Below are 16,633 nucleotides of genomic sequence, written 5' to 3'. Positions count from 1 at the left end.
TATCTCCTCAATAATACTCACTGCAAAAAAAAGCGAAGAAAACTGTTCCTGCCCTGTGTTGGATTTTTATTGTTCTTAAAATGAAAAAATATTCCTTTATGTAAACTTCCTGTAAGAAAATTTTTAGGAAGGGGCAAGACCCACAGTTCAAATTCTACAATCCCAGAAATTTGGTGAAGGTATCAGACACAGAGTAAAATTTATCTGTAATGTTTGAATTTCTACCTTTATATGGTAACTGGGAGTAAGTATTCCTAGGAGAGCAAGACAGAATATTTTCTCAGAATTTTTGAATACATGGCAAGTAACTGGGAAAGCAATGAAATTTCCAATGCCTATTTCTTGTCAAAATAATATATAGAAAACCAAATTCTAAGCTAATCTATTGTAGCTATCCTGTGACCTTTCCCCAGGGCATGCCCCATAAGGCCAAAGCCATTTCTGTAAGTCTGTAATTGGACAATTGCCTTTTTTCAACCAGTAAATGCTGACTCGAGGACTTGTCTCCCATTAATCTTATATTTACCAAATGGCATGTGCATATTTATTTCATAATGGTCACTATGCATGCAGGAAAATGGTCTGTCTACCATTTCTTATGGTTAGAAATATCTTTCAGCTGTCATTTGTTTCAGTCTCTCAGTGACCCAGTGGATTATTACACTTAAATCCTTTTAGTGCTGGAGACATGGATTCAAGTTGTTTGTGTGAATTGACAAGGGAAATGTGTTGGCCTCAAAATATTTCATACCAGATGTTTATACAAAACAACAATCATCTCCATAATTCAGCATGATTAATAATCTCTGTTCAGAAAAGCAGTCTTAGATGCAAAGCAACAAGATATAGTTCAGATTCTTGCTGAAGCACCACAGGTTCTCACAGGAAGGATGATGGGAGGAAAAAAGTAATAGAATGACATTTCCTAATAAAAATATACTTTACTTCAATGACATTTTATTAGAGGGTCTCAACTTCACAGGAGTTTTTCTGGGAAAATTCCCATAAAGAAAAGACAGAATTTTACCTGGAGACAATTTTGCCTGATTGTCCCTGTATTTTTTGTGATTTGGGGCTAAAGTGAAGAAAGCACTATAATTATATTTGCACAGCCATTTAAATTTCAGAAATTCTCTATTACTAAGTGTGTGGGGTGTACAATTATCAGAAAAACACACCAAATATGCATTTTTAAGAATAGCCAAAAAAAAAAAAGACACTTCTGATGTGAAGACATAAGCTCTAAAAATCAAAAATCATGTTCTATTTATTTTAAATAGCATCTTAATTTTCTGAGTCAAACAAGTAAAAAGAACTTCAACTAAACCCCTCATTTTGTGATCACAATCAATAGTGTTTAGAGTATAACTACATTATTTGTTCCTTCCATCAGGTAATTGGACATCTAAATACTCCAATTATTTACACCTTTAAATGGTTTCCTTTGGGAAATTAGAGGATGCATTGAAAAATATGAACACAACAAAAAAAATTGAAGGATGCCAAATAAAGATATTCTATGCTAAGGTGTCAAAATAGACTAACATGGTTATTGTTCAACTATGACATCAAGCTAACAGCAACTGGCAGTGGCATAGCAGATTCAATCCATTAAGTAGAACTAGTGTGTGAAGAACATGGGAAGAACAAGATTGACCGAAGCAATTTTTATAAATAGTTATCAAAAAAGTTTATTTTCATTCTTTGAATACTTTGCAGACTCCTGCTTTATGCACGAGAAAATGTAGTGAGAGCTATGCTGTGCTAGGCTCTATGCAAGCAAGAAGTATAAATACTGAGGGAGTTTAGAAAATATAGACACCTAAAAATGCAGAAAATATTTGTGGAACTTCATGGATTTATTATGTAACTTTCTCCCATTTAGAGTTTAAGAACCTCTCCATTTTCCTGACATTTATAACCCGATTCTCATTTTACTAAATTCTATTGAATTTTATTTTTCATAGTTAGTTACTTTTCCCTGCCCACACCAAAATTTTATACTGAAAAACTTGTTCTGCCAGGAACAAGTTTGCTGTCAGGAAATATGTTTTCTGAGTTTAGTTTTAAATGCATACTAAGGTTACAAAAAATGTATATGTTTTGCTGTGAAAAATTTCTAAATAGTCTATAGAGATATATCAAATAAAGATATTTGTGTACAAGGTCAAATGAAAGAAACAGCTATATGTGTGCAATTTCATTGGGGTAGACGTAGTGGAAGAACTAATAAAAAATTAAGAAACTCCCTTTTATTTAATTGATTTTTTACTGCCAAGTTAAGATTGTTATGAAGTGTTTAATTGTGAAAAATTATGTCTTTTTTTGCTTTAATATTCTAGGCCCTTCTTGTCATGTGGTAAATATGGTAAGAATTGGACAGCTAGACTAACTGAAGATGACAACAGGGGAAAGAACAAAGAAAAAAGTCTGTTGTAATTTAATTTTAAAAGGTACCATCATTTATTTTCAGTTGGCATTCAATTTTCAATACACTCATTTTAAAATGCATTACTGTTTAGTTTTGAATGTTATGGTAATTTGGAATTGACTTAGCTTTTCTCAGAGTTAGAGGTTTGAGGCATATTAATGAACATAAGTTTCAGATGACAAATGGTGCTTGAAGCTGCCATGTCTTTTAATTCGTTTTTTATTAGAACATGGATGTTTTTCTGAAATATAGATGGCATTTGCCAGGCAAAATGGTCATCTGATTTCAACATACAATGTGATGCTTCAGTGAAGTTTGAACTTTAGAGTGATTTAAAATTCATTGGTAATATTGCTATAAAGGCCGTGTTCCCCAGCTCGAAATGCAATAAACTGCAGGATAGTATCCCCTTTGCAGCCACACTGAACAGCCACTCTATTTCATTTAGGGCATTTCTTTTTTTAATTCACTAACCTGTGAATTCCAGCTGTGCTTCATCATGCTTGCATTGTCAGAAGCAGGTGCTGGTGCATAAGGATTTTATTAAGGGAGGGAAAGTGAGTGGCACAAGCTGAATCGTATTTGCTTAGAGCACACTACGTATTTACCCATTAAAAAGCATACATATGCAGATTAAAAGGAATTCTTCAGAAGATAACTTCATTTTGTTACATATTTACGAACCCAAGCTTATGTTTATACTAGCCAATCTGGATCAGTTAACGCAAAATGATTGAAAACAAAACATTAAAAAATGAATTTTTCACACTCAGTTTTTCTTCTTACTAATCTCATAAATTATTACAATTAAAACTATTTTACAAATTCCCAATGCTTCCAGAATGCATAAATACATGACATGGTAGGGGCCCATTACTGACATCCCCCCTTTTTTTTAAGAAGTACAAACCCAAGCTCTGGTCATGTGCACAAGGTGAAATTCACCGGTTATGTTACTTTTAAAATTGCTTGTCTATACTGTTGTTCATCAGCTGACATTAAATACAGATGCTTCATTTTTCCACTCTGGATATACAAATTACTTTTTCGCTTAGAGTGCTACATGACTTCTCTGTGCTTAAATCTTGTCATGAATCCTGTACTTGCTGGTGCATAATGATAAAAAAAACTCATCACTCTTTGCTAGAACTCTAAAAGTCTCAGGAAGTGCAACTTTCAACATGTGCATCGGGGAGCAGCAAGAAGAGAGCTGTTCCTCAAGAGCAGGTAGGATCTGAGGGTGGCACTGGCTGGGAATGTGTCCTCAGCCATGGGATGAGGTCTCACAGGGGCCCGCCCTGCAGGCAGAGCTGGGTGCTGGCCATGGAGGCACAGACAAGTCAGTGGTGGTCTGCTCTGGGTCATCCCCAGAAATTCAGCCAGGAGAAAAAGCAGATGGGGACAGGCACAAGGCCAAAGACAAAGCTGCAGCACTGCGGCCTTCGCTGGGTTTTGGCGTGTCCCCAGCAGGCTGCAATGGGGTCCGGATAGCGCAGTTCCATTCAGAAGAGACTGTGCGCCTGTCTGCCTTCCCAAGCAGTTCCTAGCCGCAGGCAACCTTAGCAAGCCTCAGTGATATCAGCTCTTTTAGTGATTATCAGCTCATTGCGATTTCAGCTCTTTGCTTGCTAAGTGCTGCAGGCAGGCAGATGCCGGGAGAGAGAGGAGAAGCGCTGTGTGGGGTTCCACAGGAGTGTCTTTAGTGAATCTTCTGCGAAGGTTCCCAGGGACAGCTCTTCTCCCGAGCTGGACAAAAGCAGCTCTTTATATAGGTTACAGGGGTTTTGGAAATTGCCCAATAGTAAGAGTCAAAGGAAAGTGACCTATAGTCTTATAGAGAGATAAGCAAGAGTCCGAAGGTAGAAGAAACGAGCTCCTAAGGCCCAGTCACCATGACTTGGCATTTCCTATCTTAGGCTGACCGCTAAGGAGCCCTTGCAGGCCCTGTGCCTGCTGCACTGCAGAATGAGTCCATCCAGGAGACAGGGATGCTGAGAGCGTATCTTCAGGGGTCCAGGAAAAACACACAGGGCCTGGGTCTGTGCATGGGGCAGGGCCAGAGGCAGTGGACCAAACAAGACTCAGGCAGTGACCCACATCACTCCTCCTTGCACTCTCAAAGTGTTTTATTTAGCTGATCGACAATCACATTCTAATTTATCACTAATGAAAAATTTGCCCAAATATTTTTAATAATTTAAGCCTTTGTTACATCTATATTAATATCTGAATGTATGTCTATTTCGCCATCTTTCTATGAGTTACCTGTTACCATTTGAGAACATTGCTCTTGAAGGCATAAATGCAAAATGGCTCATCAACTCAAATCATTCCCTGATAATGAGACAGGGAATTTTTAAAATGTTCCAGCATTTCCTCTTCAATTATTTTACCCAATAACAAATGTGTACCTTTCAGAAATTCTTTTGCCTCTTTTACTCCTGAATAAAAATATTTTCAAATGTTGATGCTTTCTGAGGACTTCTTGATGTGCAGGAATTAATGGCACCCTGAGATAAAAAAGACACAAGCTACAGCCATGTTTGTGCCCAAGAAGAGTCTGGATTCTGGCAGTGGCATGCTATTACATTTGCAGTACATTTCATTATTTTACTTGATTCAGCATTGGCATTACAAGGATATTTATTGCTCTTTACTTGATTCAGCATTGGCATTACAAGGATATTTATTGCTCATGGTGGTGTTTTAGGGTTTTTTTTTTTCTTAAATTTTAATCCTACAGATAGCTGTGCAATGGAACCTGAAAACAAACTAGCAATAATTTACTTTGTACTGAATCACTGAATACCTGAATAATTGAATACAAAAACTATTGAAAAGCATGAAAACTGTTCTTTGGAGTTGGACAGTGCCTCTTGATATTCAAGGCTGCTAGTTGATGTCAGGCACAAGCTGGAAAAGTCTTTTAAAGCAAAGAAAACATTTCCACCCATCAGTGTTTATGGAAAAATTTCTCATTAACTGAAGTTGATAGTTTCATATGCACACTGAACAGGAGAAGGAAACTATATATTGCCTGTTCAAATAAAGTCTTTAGTATTATTGATTTGCTGTGATACAAACTCAGGTGAGTATGAAATTTGTTTAGGACTGCAGCATACAATCAAATTAAATTCTCCTTAATCACTTGCAAATGCTCTGTTGACTCTGATTATTTTGAAGGAATTATTTATGTGACTTTCCTATATTTGATACCATGAGAAACAAACAAGAAAACTGAGACTTCTCTGTAATAGAGTACTGAGAATCTGAGACCAAGATACTGAATAATTACACTGAAAGTGTTTTATTAGATGTCATTAATTTACTTTCTTTTACTGAAGTCAAGATATAGGATATTTTATAACGTGGCACGCTATAAAATTTTATAGAGTTGACATCTTACTCTATGCCAAAACATCAAAGAATTAGGTGTTTTGTTGTAAAGGTGTCAGCGACACGTATTCAGCTGAGGTTTCTGAGGAGGTAGATTCAAGATCCTAAAGTTTAATGGTCCTTCCAGATCCTGAAGTTTAATGCCCAATAATGCAGAAGGCCTTGACCAAGTCAAGAGAATGCTCAGTGTGCTGGATGTCAGAATTCCTGCACAACCCAGGGCATCCCCACTGTGCCAAGCACAGACCACAGCTGTGGATGGATCTCCTCAAAGCCACAGGTTGTGATGCCAACTTTGCCTGCATCAATCAATCGTATCTGCCAATAATTTTCTAGAATTGCCTTTCTAGATCCATATCTCTCTTTACAGAAAAATGGCTCAACAATAAGATACAGGTTGTACTATGGACAAATAGAGATGAGATGTTCTCCTCCAGCTTTCAAAGTATTGCTGGGCAAAATCAAGATCAAGAAAAGCAAGCTAGAAAAATTTAAACTTTTAAGTTTTATAACAAAGAGAACAGCATTTTTATACACAAAACTTTACTATCTGCAAAAAAAGGGGTATATACAGGTCTAAGAATTTATTTTTAGTTTAATTAAAGGTTTAACAATCTAGTAGACAAAGAAAAAATCTCCTTTCTTATCAGTACAACTCCAATAACATTTCTAGCCTCAATTATGTCATTATTGCAGAAAAACCTCAACCACAGCTACAACAGTTACACTTTCAAAGACCATTTTCTCTGATATTGCACTCACCCCTCCAAAGATATTTCTGGGCCCTAAAATTTACAATCAGTCTTCAGTGGCCAATTGTGTGCATGTGGGTGGGGATGGGGGATGTATTTTAGAGAATCATCATTGTCATGAGTTCCTTGGTACAAAGGCTATGAAATTCCTGATGAAGGTTTCTGCCTCAGCCTCCATGGTCACTTGTTCTTTCCTTTTTGCTTCCCTGGAAGGTTTTAACTATCTAATTGGCTAAATACATATTGTTATCAGGAATTCCTCTAGTGGGCTTCACCTTTGGATGCAAAACTTCTAAAAAGGTAATGCTAGCATACATATCATCTGAATTATTTTCAAGTTTTAAAATCCAGGAGTTTTTATTTAAGAGCTATCTGGCCAGTTGTGTGTGTGAAACCTCTTTTTATGCTATGGCTATAGAAAATGCAAACAATATCTATTTTGTCAACCTCCCATGTCCTTTCCCTTCAAGCTAGACATTCAAGAACATAGTTAAACTGTAGATCAAGCAGTACATGGGCCTAATTACAATATAATGGTAGAATTCATCTAAGAATAAAATGAGCATTACAATGAAAGGGGTGTGAAATAGCCATATAAACACTTCTAATGGTCATTAATATTCATACTAAGAAAGCCATTGTTTGTCAAAGGATAACAGTTCAAAAAGCAAAAAAACCAAAAAAAAACAAAAACAAAACCAGAAAAACAAAAAAAAACCAAAAGAACCCACACCAAAAAAACCCAAATGCCAAACAAACAACAACAACAGCAACAAAAAAAAACCAAAAAAAAAAAAAAAAAAAAAAAAAAAAAAAAAAAAAAGAGAAAACTCAGGAAGCAATATTATATAACATTTGAAGTAATTGTAATTTTGATTTGTTTTCAGATAAATATATTATTTAACTTGTCCTGTAGCAAGATTCCTAAAAGTTAGTGCTTTAAGTTTAATGTACAAGTGAATTCAGAAGCCTTGTTTCTCACTTTGGTTGTAAAGCTAAAATTTCACAGTTGCTCTTGAAAATGCCATTATGTCAATTCAAGTACTTTATGCACCCTTAGATATCTGCTTCATGATAACAAACTTAGTAGACTATATTTTTCCCTTATTACAGCATAGCAGGAATGCAGAAAGGCATCACCTGAAGACACCCTGTGCTGCTTTGCACTTAGCAAGTTCTTGAATTGCCAGTGGGATGATTCAAGGCAATAGGGGGTTTTGTAAAAGATGTTTATTCTAAAATCTTACATATAATGGCCAAATGAAAAATTCCCCATTAGCACAGAGCAAAAGGTTGAAACCAAATATCTGTCTGTTCTAGTATAATTCTTCAGAGGTGGTCAAAACAGTTGTACAGAGAATAATATGAGTAAATATAGAGATATTTATCCTTTATTTCATATAATAATTTAATTTATTGCCTCTTCTTCTTGTATTGTGAATAATTACTCCCTGTGTTACCCACAATCACAGACTATTATACTCCTCTCAAGCTGTTTCTTTTCTAGGCTGAATATTCTCAATCTATCCCACCGTTAAAATAATTTCTGTGATCACCATTATTGCTATCTGCATCTTTTCTGATTGTACTACATGATTTCTGACATTGAACAACCAGGATTTTACAGTATTAAAAGTCATGTATAAAACAAAGTATTAAATTGTAAATATTTGTGTCTTAGCCCTTTCCTACCAACCCACAGGGCTCAGATTGTTAGTTTTTAAGGGTTTTTTATCACTACTGAGATTTTGTCTCTATAAAATTATCTAATATTACTCCAAATTCTGTTACCTGAATTTTAATGTTATTCTGAACAAACTTCTAAATAATGAACTGCAGTATTTTCAGACACAAGTATTTATATGTAAATCTTTCATGTCCTGTTATCCATTTATTGTATTTGTAAATTATCTAGTTTTGTTGCATTGTATATTTGTAACTACACAAACAAATGTGAATAAAAATATTGTGATTGTATTTTTAAGGGTCCCGGATGTGATTCTCCTGGGCCTCAAAGTCTCTTTTGCCAAAAATTATATCCACTCTGGAATTACCACCAACATGGTTATAAAGTAGTTTAACTGACTATATTCACATTCATATTGAAACTCCTGAGACAACACTTCAAAAGGCTTTCATTTGCACAGTTTAGCTGTTGCTAGAATGTGAAGTTGTGTAAAAATGTACCAACTCATAGGCTAGGCAGGTTTGCATGACCAGAGCAAATTCTCTTCTTGGCTATGGATTCTAATACTTGCTGCATACTTGCCCTGTTATTCTGTATTTAGTTCCCCTTCACAATTAACAGGAGTTATAGTTTAGAATCAAATTAAAATGAGTTGTAATTTAGGATGAAATTTGTGGGACTGTCATGCCTGTGAGAAACTATGTCATAAAACCCTACACAGTGACTAACTGTATATCACAAAAGCACCACACATTAAAAAATTTGATTAATTAAATAGTTTTTTTGTTTCTTCAAGTAAGAAAAATGCTCCTAGAACATTGTATTCCTTCACGATGGCAAAGATTGGTGATACAGAGAAACAGAATTTTTCCATGAATTTTACTTAAGTATTCAAAGTCCACAGAATGAAAACCCTCTGCAGTTGTGTGGCTGCAATACAATAAAGAAATAAAATCTTAACCCTCCAACATGATATATTGCTCCACTTACTCAAAATATCTGTTGAGAAAAGAAAGACACATCACAGATTTTTGGTTTTTGATCTTGTAATGTCTTACTCCTAAACAAAGAATTTTTTTCAGTTTCCTAGTTTCTTAGAAATTAGAAATCAGATTGTATCAGATTATATCACTGCCCAGTGCAGCTATGAGACATGACAGATATGCAAACAAGTTTTTATTCTTTTTCCATAGTAATTATAGACACTCATCTACAATACCCATAAGTGTCAGACAAGATCTCTTTGATCTCTTTCCTTTTCCTTCCTCTAGTTACTTTCCCATCTCTAACTGTCCCTAAACTTCACAGAACTCAAGTGCAATAGCAAAGTATTGAAGTCAATGTTCATGCCTTATAAAAAAAGATCCTATAAAAGAATACAAGATGCCAAAGCACACGCTTTGTTAATACAGTAGCTACACAACCATATAATGAAGGATCACAAACAACGTGATCAGTTTAGCCTTTTCTAAATATTCAGTAATAAAAAGTTCATTTTCATTTATTCCAACTAAAAAAATGGCACATTACACGTGGAATTACTGTGAAAATCATGTTTAAATTGAATGAAATTCAGCCTCATAATTTTGTAGAATTACAAATTGGCTTCTGATTTGCCCCAAGGCACTTCTGTTGTATCTCCTATTTAAAATCAGTTCCTGCTAATTCCTTGCTTTGTGCTACAGAGTCACTGCTTTGGATGATTAAAAATCTTTTCTGTTGGAGTATTTACTTTCTTTCATTAGGCAGTATGTTAAAGGAAATAGGAGACTCTTTTTGTTGGGGATGAAGCCCTGAGGGGAATATTCTGAATTTCTGATAAACTTTTGGATTTTTGGGGATGCGAGGAAGGGGAAGTTGTTGTTGCTTTTGTTGTTGTGAGTTAAATTCTCTGGAGATTTTCTTTGTAAAAACATCATATCTAATGCAGATTTTTGAATTTGTCTAGTGCAGTTCTTTAATAAAGCAGATGCAATAATTAAACAAATTTACTCAAAATTCAGAAAGACTGATCAATCACAGATTTTCAAAGCCGGAAAATAGAAGTTAAGGTTCTGACATATACCAAAGATTTTAAGTTCAGCATTTAGAGCTGAGATTCTGTACAGGACCCCTTAGAGCAAGTTATGTTTTATGATCAGTCTCACTCAGCACTACAGCTGTTCTTTCACAGGATTTTATGACACCTTAGCTTCTCTCCAGATATCACACACAACAGGCAGGGTTGACCTCAGAAGAAAATGATATAACCTCAAAGTACATTGGTGCACTCTGTTTGAGCCCATTAACTGAAGCCGTGGACCTGTCGCTCTGTCATTTGTAATGTCAGTCATCCTGATCAGAGCTCCGGATGCCACACATTACAGCTCCCTTTAGACCTCTTTCTCCCAATTTCCTTCCTGTGGAAACCATGGTATGAGGAAGAGGAGCAAAATAAACTACCTGTGTCACATTCTCCAGTGAGTCAATATGCATCTGAGAGATGCAGTGAGTCAGTATACATCTGGGAGATGCATGTCACCAAGGACTGGGAGGGTCATTCCAGACTGAGTCATTTGGACACAGCCTTAGAGAGCCCTGAACAACAGTCTGAGTGACAGCCTACTCCTGTGAGCACCAACAGGTCCAGCATCTCATAAATACCCTCATTGTTTCCTGTTGCACCCAAAACTTTTACCTTGTGTCCTACCATATATGTTGTGAAATATCCCTTGGGAGTAGTTTCATAAGGTATCATTTTCAGTCCCTTCTCCAGAGAATCCTGTAACCAGAAGCTGGCAGACAATTACCAAAGCCACTGCAAGCACAAGGCAATAAAGTATTTTGCTTCAGTTTCCTGCAAACAGAGCCATTTTTGTGACAGTAGATTCTATATCTCTGCATCCAAACAATGCAGTACCCTAACTACAATGTTCATCCACAGAAAGGAAAAACAACTGACCTAATTTCTTTGCAATAGTAAATAAGGAAATATGAACTCAGTGATATCCTGCTAGAAATATCTCTGCTGACATAAATGCAATTGCCTTCTACTGTAATTTCTTTTCCCCTCTTGCTAAGAATAAGCAGTTTTCCAGCATGATAGTAGTGAACAGTATAGAACAGTATAGTTGTCTGATAACAATAGGTTAATTCTGTTTCTGAGTTTTTATCCTATAATTTTTTCCCATATAAAGCAAACTTAAACCTTCTGTTAATGATCATATCTTTTAGTTACTAGACCAGTGGCCAGTGTTCTTGCCACAAGATGGGAGAGGTTGATAAGAATCACTCAGGGGAAAAAAAAAAAAAAAAAGAGCTTAGAATAGTTTGTAAGAAAACAAAGATTTTTGTGTCCTGTATTTTTTAAACTGGGCTTTCTATCCTCCAGTTGCCTGCTGAGACTTGTTTCAAATGTTATCTGTCCCCTACCCTTAGACAATAATAAAGCCATATAAAAATGTGCCCCTTGGAAAGGGGAAAGACTTCCTGAGTACACAGCATCAGAAAAACATAGTTATGAACACTGTGACAGTTGCCCCCTGCACACACACCCTACATGTGCTTCATGGGCTCCAAAGTTCTGCTTATCATTGATAGAGTGCCTCATTCACCTGCTCTGCTGGAGTATAAATAAGATTTCTTGGGTTGAAAGAAAAGGTTAATATGCAATACATAAACAACACCAGAATCTCAGCTTACAGAAAATTACCTTCTATGCTAGTTGAGTGGAACACAAATTGAGTTTCTGAGTAAATGCCGGTTGTTCGAGGAGAGAGAAGGCAAATTGTCATGAACACAAAGGGTTAAATCACAGTGCAAGGACTGAAAGCACTGCTCATGGCAACACATATTATGAGAGAAAGATACCAAGATTCAGCACTTAAAATCAAGATGAAAGTGAAAGAAGTTTCTTAAAATATTAATTAAATTACATACATTTAAGATGTTCTTTAAATGTTGTTTTATACTGATTTGCTTTGAGCATGTAAAGAAAGTTTTAGTATGATTTAAAGAAAAAATATTTTCTCAACTTATTTTTTCTTACTCAAATGCTGATCAGAATAAGGTTCTAAACTTTTTTTTAATTGCTAAAAATAGGATAACTTTCAAACTTTTACAGCTCTTACACATTTTTGGAAATGGAAGCTTGTAATTTCAAGATTAAGGCTATAATGATTGTCTGCTATAAATGCAGTGAGCAAAAAAAGGAAGAGAAGAAGCTTACTGCAAGTCAGACCTGTTATGAAGTAGAACTCTGGTTGAAATAACATGAGGTTTTCTCTTAAAAAAAAAAAAAAAACATACTGATTCCTTCATCATTGCAGTTCCTGAAATCAAAGCTCTAAAAGAATCCCAGGAGACCTACACTTTCTAGCAGTCTGCTAAAATCCTTTATTGAGACTTGATCAGCTCTTACTCTTACACAGACTTAGTTTTCTTACAGCACTTCATGTTCTTCTATTCATATCTCCTGACATTTGGTGAGTAAAGAGCTTTGTAACGAAAAGCTTTAAGTTTGTTTTGGACTGCAAGAGTTTTCTTTTGCCATCCAAAACAACGAACCAACCAAACAAACAAACAAAACCTCCCACCCAACTGCTCCAATCTCTAAGTCAGAATGAATAAAATACTTGAACATCTTTATATTCATAATTTCACATTTTTGGTGCCCTCATTTCCATCTTATAGACCCTACAGAAGTATTTGAGCCATAGAGTTGAGCATGAAGTTTCACTGTGCCATAAGGGACGTTTGAAATGTCCAGAATAATGGACTAGAGCTGTGTGAGAATAGGCACAGCAATATAGCTGAAATCATTCCCATTTCTGAAGGTCATGCACCTGAAGCATAGTTGATAAAAACCTTCCACATTCTAAAATCTGAATGCTTTATAGAGAGTCTTTGTACCTACACATAATTGTAGCACCTGAGGGGACCTGAGGAAGGTCTTCTGACAGACATGCTGGGTTTAAATAATGTACCAATAGAGTTATTGGAATTATTTTTTGCTCAAGATCTAGGATGTACTCATACTTAGTGTTTGATCAATGTTTTAGAGAAAGGCAGTCATAGCCTGAGAGGGAGAAGAAGGAAGCATGTCCATATGTCCATACCTATGTTGCCTGGTAATCAGTCAGAACTTTAACTTTTAGATCAGCTCTTGTGAGTAAATGCAGAGACCAGAGTTACCAAGACACCATGTTAGGAAGGTATAAAACAAAAAAAAAAAACAACTTGTTTTTTGTCTCTTCCCTGTGGAATGGCTCCTACAAACTTCATTGAACAGTGACCTAGTTTGTTATAAATAGAGTGGAGGCGTGCCTTAAGGGTAAAGGTATTATAGCCTGGGGAAGCTGGTAAAGTCCCTTATACTGCATAATTAGAGATTATTAGAGCACTTTATACTGTATAATTAGAAATTATTAGAGCATTCTTTGTATCATCAGAGTAGTTCCTTATTCAGCTACCTTTACATATTTTGTGAGAGAATACTCACAGTGATGGCATTAACAGTGCTGAAAACCAGTATTCTATTGTTTTGCAGAAGTAAAAGGTCATGCTCAAATTGAAGTAGCAAAGGACAGTACACTTGGAAAAGCCTTCTAGACTGTTGGCTATTTTTTTCCAAATGTTTTCTTTATGTTTTCTTTATTGTGCCTTTGTGGTTTGCGCTAAAGAAACAATAGCAATATTTTTCTCAACACTGTATATTGGTTCTGCAGCTTTTCCTCACAAGGCATGGCACATTTGTTTGAAAGGAATTATGTAAGAATGTCCACTAAAGTGAATAGCATGGCCATAGAATAGATTTCATTCATATCCATTTACGTACATCAGTTCTGTGTGCAACATTTTTCATTTCCTACCAATATTACTGACATTTTTGTCTTTTTTATGTTGTCCTGTCTAAGACAGAACTGGGAAGTATGAGTATAAATTCCTCCTTTGCAAAATTCTGACAAACATCTTGAGCCTTTGGCTTGCATATATGTGGATTATGCACCAGGCTAACGGAGTAATCAGCCTGCTGGAGCTGCTCCAGCTGCATAGGATCATCTACACCAGAAGAGACTTACACTAGTCCAAGACTATTGGCAAACATTCTGAGTCATGGGAAAACAGAGGTGTGAACAAGTCTTTTTTACATCCTCATGGCAGCTTCAACTTTTATCACAGCCTGTCATTAAAAGAAGAGGTGTTTATTTATGTGAAGTCATTTACCTTGTGCAGGACAGATTGACAGTTTCACACTAGAAGATTTGCTAAACTCATATAGAAATCAAATGTTATGGGCTTAAAATGAGTGATCTGAGAAAAACTATTTTTTAAAGACTGTAATTCTATTCTTTAGAATTTTAAAATGTTATATTGTGGCTAAAAACTGGAAAAATAAAAACATTGGCTAAACTGGTAAATTATTTTAAGAGTTTCTGTTTTGCTAATTAGTATTTTCCATTGGTTTTAAACTGAAAAATTTCCAGTCAGTTCTACAGTAGAATTACTGCCCTTAACAACAGCAATATGTTTTCTCACTTACCTTCCTGACATTCAGTTTACATTGTAGGTTGGTGCTGCTTGTTTAGTTTTAAAATAACATTGTCTACCTCTTTTACGGTGGATGTGCAGCTGTGCCTGCTGTATAAAATAAGAGTTATTCCAACACATGAAAATATGCATGTCCTCAGTCCACTGCAATCAGGGCTAATAGAAAACAGCTCTGATCCTGAAATCTTACAGCCACATTTAGTAACACAATATTATACCTTGTTATTGTTTTACCTTGGCATGCAGGTCAGTTTGGGAGCAGAATTATGTCTTCTGGCTAATGGCTAGTATCTTGTTAATTCAAACCATCAGCAGAAGAACTTGAATCAGTCTTAAACTACAAAGAAGTTCCCACCATAACTCCCAATTTTTAAGAATTTGTGTTCATGGAAGGAAACATTCTGATTTTAGAATATTTTCTACAGTTTTCTCCCTTCAAAAAGATTTTTGTTCAACTACTATCCAGCAAAATCCCCTTTACCTACTTTAATTTACCTGTAATTTTAAAATAATGCAAATCAACAGTTCCCAGTGTAAATTTTACAGCTATTTCCTACTTTAAACTAATTCTAACCAAGGTAACAGCACTTGAAGCTTGAAAAATGAGAGAGACATAATTTTCTTTGAGTAATGAGATCCTGGGATGAAATTTACCATCCTCAGTCTCTACCCAACAGATAATTTTAGTTTTTTAGAATAAAATCCATTTATCTGTTCAAGGGTGCATTTGGTGATTGTGCTGTGAAGTAATATAACCTTCTCTTTAAAAGGGCGCTAGCACTAAGTACTATGAAGTTTCCATTGAGTAGAAATACTTCTGCCTCATTAAAAAAATTCTTTTTGAAAACTACAGTCCTTTGAAAAAGGCTTTTTGAGCATAGTAGTAGAAAAAAGACTATTTTGTTGTCACTGTAAGGGTGTTTAATATGCAGTACAGCCCATACAGTCTAAATTATAGAGAACAATCATGACCAGAACAGTCATCTTACTATGCTTCTGTTGAAATTTAACATCCAAAAGTTAAGCACCTCATCCCAGTGAGATGGTCTGAGGCAGTGATGGCCCTATGCAGCCCAAGAGGTGAGAGGAAGAAGGCAAGTCCAGATCTCTGCAAGCCCATGGAGAGCAAGGCTGCCTGTCCCTAGGCCGTGAGCTTTCCAATGAGAATCTCCAGCTCAGGTTCCCATCTGGGCAGGGCTGGTCTCTAGCCAAGTGACCCTGTGCTACAGAAACAGCATTTTATCTTAACTTTTCTGAAACACCAGAACTCCAGAAGGCAAGATTCCTTGAATGCAAATGGGTCTTATTAAAGCTCCCATTTTCTAAGACAGAAGTGATTTTGATCTGGCCTTGAGGATCCAGATCCTCAAAGTCAAAATTAATTTCGGCTTCTACAGAATTTTCTGGGCCTGAAGCCTACAGTTTCTCTGTGCCATGGTGTTCATTGTCACCAAAGGGAATGCACTCTCCAAAATGGATCTTTCTGTTCCTGGAGCAGATTTCTTGAAGATTTTTTAATTTAGGCACCCATGTTGCATATGCAGAATTAGTTCAGATGCATATTTGGATTTTTTTCCTGGCCATTACATTTCTAATCATCACCACAGACTTCAAGTGCCAGTATTGCTTTGGTTGCTGGTGTATTGCAAGGGTTGTCTCTAGTAACAGCCAAAGCTGAAGTAACCTTGTACCAAGAATAGAACTGGCAACAAGAGGGAAAACAGGCCAGATGCTTTGACTCATCAGTTGCACCAAATTATCTTATGTAAGTAAGGCTCCAAGCCTTGTAAAATTATGAGCTCTCTTTCATGGGCAAAATCCCCACAACTGAGATTCTAA

Source organism: Melospiza melodia, chromosome 1 (genome assembly GCF_035770615.1).
Source record: "Melospiza melodia melodia isolate bMelMel2 chromosome 1, bMelMel2.pri, whole genome shotgun sequence".
NCBI classification, from domain to species: domain Eukaryota; kingdom Metazoa; phylum Chordata; class Aves; order Passeriformes; family Passerellidae; genus Melospiza; species Melospiza melodia.
The sequence above is the reverse complement of the archived record's forward strand: the minus strand, read 5'-3'. Positions refer to the sequence as shown.